We start from the raw sequence: 8,255 nt of genomic DNA on the forward strand, positions 1-8,255 counted from the left end.
ACACCAGGTAATAGCATCTCAAAAACTTGGAGTGTCTGAGGCATACAGTAAAAATTGAACTAAACTGAAGGAAGATACCAGACTTTAACAGTAACTATCTTTCCACAGACCGGAAGAGTTATTGGAAGTGTGTTGTAGAAAATCTTGGAAACCATGACTATATTCCTTATTATAGATTAACACTGGAGAGCCAGAGCCACAGAGTATGACATATTCAATATTCTATCTTATCCATCATCCATTCCAATCTCCTTCCTCTATAACTTCCTGTACTGTAGAAATTAGAAAGCAAAGAAATATATTTCCTGAGTTCACAGCAACAGCTAGGGTTCTATGTGTGGTTTAGATTTCTATCATCAAATGTATTCATATGAGTTCTGAATTGAAAACTAAATTAAAGCAGAGAAAAAAGATCAGAGAAACAGAGAGAGAAGAGAATACAAGAACAAGGCATGTACTTAGTGTGAGAGTGTGTAGTGACTTTGGAACCAACAGTTCTGATGGCTTCTTCTTAATCTTCAGATTGCCGAGGTCAGGTTAAGTGATAAGAATCTGTGGCTGCCAGTTGATGCACAAGCTTGCCTCAATCTCAGTACCTGGTATTGACTAAATAAAGTACATAAAGTGTCCTGTATGTTATCATGATTTTACTTAAAATAGGCAAAATATGGAAACAACCTAAACGTTCCACAAGAGTGGGTCGCTTAGATAAGTAAATGTACATTAATAGAATTTATTTAAATCCACTTATAAAAGTAATATAGATCCGTGTTAATTGTCAAGGAAAGATGTGATGTTATACATAATTAGGCATTCATTTTTTAGCAAATATTAATATTTATTGAACACCTACTATATATTTGGTAATAAAATTGATACCAATAATGAAAAACTAGAAGTATTTCCAACAATTAGATAATTTAATATTTTTAAATTCATAAGATATCTTTATTTATTTATTTTTTTTACTTTATTGTGTTGGTTTTGCCATACATTGACATGAATCCGCCCCAGGTGTACATGTGTTCCCCATCTTGAACCCCCCTCCTACCTCCCTCCCCATCCCATCCCTCTGGGTCATCCCAGTACACCAGCCCCGGGCATTCTGTATAATGCATCAAGCCTGGACTGGCAATTCATTTTACATATGATAATATACATGTTTCAATGCCATTCTCCCATATCATCCCACCCTAGGCCTCTCCCACAAAGTCCAAAAGACTATTCTATACATCTGTGTCTCTTTTGCTGTCTCATATACAGGTTTATCGTTATCATCTTTCTAAATTCCATATATATGCGTTAGTATACTGTATTGGTGTTTTTCTTTCTGGCTTACTTCACTTTGTATAATAGGCTCCAGTTTTATCCACCTCATTTGAACTGATTCAAATGTATTTTTTTTAATGGCTTAGTAATACTCCATTGTCGGAGAAGGCAATGGCAAGCCACTCCAGTACTCTTGCCTAGAAAATCCCATGGATGGAGCAGCCTAGTAGGCTGCAATCCGTGGGGTCGCTAAGGGTCGGACACGACTGAGCGACTTCACTTTCACTTTTCACTTTCACACATTGGAGAAGGAAATGGCAACCCACTCCAGTGTTCTTGCCTGGAGAATCCCAGGGACGGGGGAGCCTGGTGGGCTTCCGTCTATGGGGTCACACAGAGTCGGACACGACTGAAGTGACTTAGCAGCAGCAGCAGCAGCAATACTCCATTGTGTATATGTACCACAGCATTCTTATCCATTCATCTGCAAATGGACATCTTTAAATGAAAATGATGTGAAACATTATAAACAACAATAATCTACCATTTGAAACATTTAATGTTTGCATATTCATAGAAATTTCCTAAGAGGTCACATAGTAATATTGAGTGGATATTTCTGAACCACATGGAAAAAAGCTACTACCTTATTTCTTCACATACCATTTGAATTTTTTTACATCACGTTTTCATTGTTTGCATATGTAAAGGAAATGAATTACTTTTATTTTAAATAATTTCTTAGGTATTTGTGATATACCTATAAATCTCCTTTATCTAAATGTACTATTTTATCTCAAGTTCAACTTGCTTAATATGTGAATATTAGTCTTTATACACCCATACGAATATACTTGTTCCATCATGTGTGTCATGTTTTATATATCTGTTAAAAGCCTCTTGATGAAAGTGAAAGACGAGAGTGAAAAGGTTGGCTTGAAGCTCAACATTCAGAAAACAAAGATCATGGCATCTGGTCCTATCACTTCATGGGAAATAGATGGAAAAACAGTGGAAACAGTGTCAGACTTTATTTTTTTGGGCTCCAAAATCACTGCAGATGCTGATTGCAGCCATGAAATTAAAAGACGCTTGCTCCTTGGAAGGAAAGTTATGACCAACCTTGATAGTATATTAAAAAGCAGAGACATTACTTTGCCAACCAAGGTCCGTCTAGTCAAGGCAATGGTTTTTCCCGTGGTCATGTATGGATGTGAGAGTTGGACTGTGAAGAAAGCTGATCGCCGAAGAATCGATGCTTTTGAACTGTGGTGTTGAAGACTCTTGAGAGTCCCTTGTACTACAAGGAGATTCCAACCAGTCCATTCTAAAGGAGATCAGTCCTGGATGTTCATTGGAGGGACTGATGCTAAAGCTGAAACTGCAATACTTTGGCCACCTCATGCGACGAGCTGACTCACTGGAAAAGACTCTGATGCTGGATTATCTCCAGCAAGCTACTGGTTGCCTTCGTCTCAGGTGTGGGTCACAGGATAGCTCTTGGAACTGGGAGAACCAGTATTCACAAATCAGACTGTTCTGGAAAATTGAAAGGTGCTCAAGAATTTCGAAGGGTGGCACCAGGTCTTTGTGAAGGTGCTCCTAGAAGGTGTTGTTCCTGGAGCAGTGGAGGTTCTCCCCTCAGATCTGGGGAAAATGGCTGAAGTGATGGAGTCCAAGATCGAGCAAAGTTTCCAAACTGTTACTTCTTGGAGGAAAAAGAAGGAACAGAACAATTCCGTAAACTCTTTATTGGTGGTTTGAGCTCTGAAACCACAGAAGAAAGTCTGAGGAACTACTACAAGCAGTGGGGAAAGCTTATAAGCTGTGAGATCATAAGGGACCCTGCAAGCAAAAGATCGAGAGGGTTTGGTTTGGTCACCTTTTCATCCATGGCTGAAGTGGATGCTGCCATGGCTGGCAGACCTCATTCTATTGATGGGAAAACAATTACCCGCAAACGTGCTGTCCCAAGAGAGGAATCTGGACAGCGAGGGGTTTTCCTAACTGTGAAGAAGCTGTTTGTTGGTGGAATTGAAGATACGGAGGAACATCATCTTAGAGATTACTTTGAGAAATATGGAAAAATCAATGCCATTGAGATAATTACTGATAGAGAGTCTGGAAGAAAAAGAGGCTTTGGATTTGTGACTTTTGATGACCATGATCCCGTGGATAAGATTGTGTTGCAGAAAAACCATACCATCAACGGCCATCATGCAGAAGTGAGAAAGGCCTTTTCTTAACCTAAAATGCAACAAGTCCAGGCTTCTAGAAGTGGAAGGGGAGGCAAAGCTGGTTTTGGAGATTATCCTGGTGATGATGGAAATGTTGGACCAGGGTCAGGACGAGGAAGTAGTTTGGAGGACGATCTGATGGATTAAGAAGTGCTCAGTGGACTTGGTCATGGTTATAATAGGTGTGGAGGATGACCAGGAACTGGCAATTTGGGAGTTAGCCCCGGATATGGAGGAGGAGGAGGAGTTTATGGTGGTGGAGGACTTGGATTTGGATAGACAAGTGGATCTTTAGCTTCCTATTTTACATGGACTTGACTGTACAAAGAGGAGAGAATAAGAGCCCAGAGGTAACAGGGCAGCTTTAAGCTATCCAAATAATTAATGAAAACTCTTTTCTCAGTCATGTCATGACTGTGGCAGTGATGTAGCAGAAGACACCAGAACAGATGCAGAGTCATTTGTGAATGGATCGGTATACTTAAGAACATCACCTTACTATGGAGGAAAGAATGAAAAACATTGCTTTTGAGACAGTTTTCCAATTTTTTTGTTTCTTTCAAGTAAGAGGACAGAAGCATCCTTTCTTTGATAACATTAATTTTTTAAGTGTCCAGTGACATGTGAACCTGTTTTCAAGATTTTTCTCACAAAGTTTTGAAAAACTGTTTTCTAGGATCATGGTATGAGACATTTAAAAAACTGAAGTGTCTTGTAATTAAGAAGTTGTTGTACATTTATGATTTAATAAAGACTTCTAAAGGAAAAAAAAAAAAAAGACTCTGATGCTAGGAAGGAATGGGGGCGGGAGGAGAAGGGGACGACGGAGAATGAGATGGCTGGTGCCATCACCGACTCTGTGGACATGAGTTTGAGTGTACTCCGGGAGTTGGTGATGGACAGGGAGGCCTGGCGTGCTGTGATTCATGGGGTCGCAGAGAGTCGGACACGACTGAGCGACTGATCTGATCTGATCTGATCTGATTGATGAAATTAATATGTCTTCTTAAATTGCATCAGAAATTTAAAAAATCTGGCAAATACAATTCTAAATATGTTGTAAACATGCCAGTATGCATTTATTCCAAAGGGTTATATGTAAGTGAGCATTTATAATGTGCAAAACTTGGTTCTAAGTACTTTAGATGAATTCCTCTAATTAATCCTCATTATAACCCAATGCAATAGATCCAAAACCTAGCACCTCTTTGTTGATATTATTGTCAGTTATTAAATTGTGTCCCTCTTTTTGATTGAATGGATTGCAGCATGCCATGCTCCTCTGTCTTTCACTATCTCCCAGAATTTGCTCAATTTCATGTCCTTTGAGTTGGTGATGCTATCTAATTATCTCATCCTCTGCTGTCCTCTTCTCCTTTTGCCTTCAATCTTTCCCATTATCAAGGTCTTTTCCAATGAGGGCTCTTCTGATCAGGTGGCTAAAATGTTGGAGCTTCAGCTTCAGTTTCAGTCCTTACAAAGACTATTCAGTGTTGGTTTCTTTTAAGATTGACTGGTTTAATCTCCTTGAAGTTCAGGGACCTCTTCAGAGTCTTCTCCAGTGCCACAATTTGAAAGCATCAATTCTTCAGTGTTCAGCCTTCTTTATGGTCCAACTTTCACATGCATACATGACTACTGGAAAAACAGTAGCTTGACTATACAGATCTTTGTTGGCAAAGTGATGTCTCTGCTTTTTTAATACATGGTGCATGTTTGTCATAGCTTTCCCTTTTATGTAATATCACTCAGAGAAGCTAAGTGCCTTACCCAGTATATATGACCAGTATATGATAAAGCTTGTTTACCTGAAAAAAAAAAAAATCTCACAATGTAAGGGCTATGAGTTGAGTTTATTCAGTGTCTTACTGAGGACTATAGCTTGAGAGACAACTTCTCAGCTAGCTCCAAGAAGCTCTCGTAAAGAAGAAAGAGAGGAGACAGAGTAAATATGAATTGTTTTGCTGGGAAAAACATATAGTCAAACCTAGAAAGAGTACTACTAATCAAAAAGAACAGACATCACAGACATCTCAAGTAAATCATTTTAGTGCTTTTCTATGTATGGGAAGATGCATGAATCTTTTAAAATTTTCTTTAGATATGTATTTTAACTTTCTAGGAGTTAGTATATCTGAAGCACAGAGTGCTTTCTATTTTTCTCCATCCTGAATTCCCCTCAGGTACACTATCAGAAGACAACTTCAGTGGCTAATAGCTTGATCCTTATAGAACTGGAATGGTGGGCAATTTTTTTCTTTATAGGGCATGGAATTGAAAAGAGTTTTCTAGAACTTCTGAGTTCATGTTTTAAAATACTGTATCTTTTTATTTACCTATCATTTTATTTCTGATAACTAAAATTATCTTTCAAATGATTGTTCTCTCATCCTGGAAGGATGATGATTATCTCACCATGATTTTAATGTCAGGCTATATGCTAGTATAGTGTAAGTCCTGATAGTTTGGTTTTCTTTTTGTAATGCAAGTGCTTGACTTAAGCTTTGATTGCCCAGGCATTCATTTCAAAGAAGAATCTGCTTCAAAGACAGCTGTCTCCAATAAACATAACAGCAGGTATAGGACTAGGTAAAGAGCCAGGCTGCTTTGCTTTAAAGATCTTGGTTGCTTTTGATAACTAACTTTGGACCACTTTTTTCTCCTCTTTCCATGTTTTAAATTCCCATTGTTTTAAATTTACCAATAAAGAATGAGCTCTTGAAAACCTAGGCCCTCACCATTGATCGCGATAAAAGTAGACTCTCAGACTCATGACTTGCTCTCTCTTTCTTTGTACATGTGATCTCTCTATGGGACCCTGGATGTGCCACGTAATAGCCAGGATTTGTAAGTAATAATCTGCTCTCTTTTTTCAAGTTTACTGATGGTTATTGTGAAGGACATCTTGGAAACATAGAACCACAAGGGTGGGTTTAGCCACAACATTAGTTAGTTATTGACAACTAATGGCTGAGACCTGCACAAAACAAATATGCTTTGTGAATTTCTGTTTGTCTTCTCATAGCACGATGAAGCATAAGCTCATTGTGTACAAATTCACATTATGTGTACAACTACACATAAGCTTATTGTGTGCAACTTCGCATAAGCATATTGTGTAAACCCACATTAACCTCATAATTGCAGTGAAATTGAACTGCTTGTCATTCATGAAGCAATGTAAACATATCTATTTGTTTCATAATCATTTCTTTCTGCCTTAAAAAATATCTTTATTTTGGAGTGTCTTATTTTTCCATTTTGGTAGCTAAAATTTAGAAACGAAGGAGCATATCTCATTGGCCACAGGAGGTCATTAAATAACTTGATAGCAATAGTTCACTGTATTTCAAAAGACTTCTTAAGAATAAAGGATAAATATGTGAATCTTGGGAAGAAATAAACATACATCCTAAATCTGTGCAGTAAAGATTTGTCTGTCTTTTCTGCACAACTTTTAATTAGCGTTCTTGTCTCTAATTGTCTGTGTGATTCTTAGGAAGTCATATCCTTTCAAAGAAAGAGTTAATGATTGAAGGCTACCATCCTATTAGTCAAGTGACTGATGCTAGATAATTGTATTGTGAAAGATAGCAGCTAGAAATAAGAGCTTCTTGTTTTTACCAGCTTAGCACTCTTTCTTAATAAAGCACCAAAATGTTAACTTCTAAATATTATTATTCACATTTTGTTTTATAAACAAACACCACATAATAAAAGAACAAAGGTGACAGTAGAGTATGAAGAACACTAGTGCTAAATATTAATGTGATTGTATTTTTTAACTGAATTTGCAAAAATGCTAAATATATTATTGTGGACCTAAGGTAAATGCAAATACATGAACTTTAAGCATAATATACAGAAAAATATCTCACAACCAACAAGAATATGTTCATTACTATGGTGAATTAAATATGGTGTTCTGTGCTTTCTAAATTGTGCAATTCAAATAATTTAAAAATCCATATGATAAACTATACATTATATTAAGTACTTGGGAATCAAAACTGAAAAGATCAAATGTCTGCCCTTGATGAAGGAAATGTGCCATCTAACAGATAAGAGAGAGTTAATGCAATGAGTTATGATCCTGCAAGCAAATTCTTTATACAAACTCTGAGTAAAGAAATATCAGAGAAGGTACTATAAGAGCTAAACTCTATAAATCAATAGGATTTCATCAAACCAAGAAGGAAAAAAAAAAGAGATTGATTCCAGGTAGATAAAATAATATAAAAGAATCATGCTTAGTCATGTCCAACCCTTTGGTTGCACCAGACTCTTCTGTCCATGGGATTTTTTCAGACAAGAATACTGGAGTGGGTAGCCGTTTCCTTCTCCAGGGAATCTTCTGGACCCAGGGATCGACCCCACATCTCCAGGGTCTTCTGCATTGCAGGCAGATTATTTGCCTGCTGAGCTACCAGGGAAGCCCCATAAAAGAAGCAGACATGGTGAAACTACATGGGGCAATCACATAATAATTTGCAAATCAGTGCAACAAACATGGGCAGTGCATGGCAGGAAGTGGAAGATCAAACTAAATATTAGAGACACATTATACAATTTAAATTACCAGCTCTTTTTTAGAAATGTAACTCCAGTAGCCACTGTGCAGTGTTGGGGCATGGTAGGTACAAAGTCCAAGGATCATTTTCAAGTCTATTGCAGGATTCTAAATGAGAGAGCCTGAAAAAGTGGAGGTTGAATGGGTCGAGAGGGCACAGAAGAAGATCAAGAGTAGAG

At 37.6% G+C, this 8,255-nt stretch overlaps 1 pseudogene; it reads left to right on the forward strand.

Moving 5' to 3' along the window:
- The first annotated feature begins 2,925 nt into the window (after positions 1-2,925).
- LOC129560785 (heterogeneous nuclear ribonucleoproteins A2/B1 pseudogene) lies at positions 2,926-3,785 on the forward strand (annotated as a pseudogene).
- Positions 3,786-8,255: the final 4,470 nt, after the last annotated feature.

This window comes from Moschus berezovskii, chromosome 2 (assembly GCF_049115385.1).
Source record: "Moschus berezovskii isolate FMDL1 chromosome 2, NW_MosBer_1.0, whole genome shotgun sequence".
Taxonomy (NCBI): Eukaryota; Metazoa; Chordata; class Mammalia; order Artiodactyla; family Moschidae; genus Moschus; species Moschus berezovskii.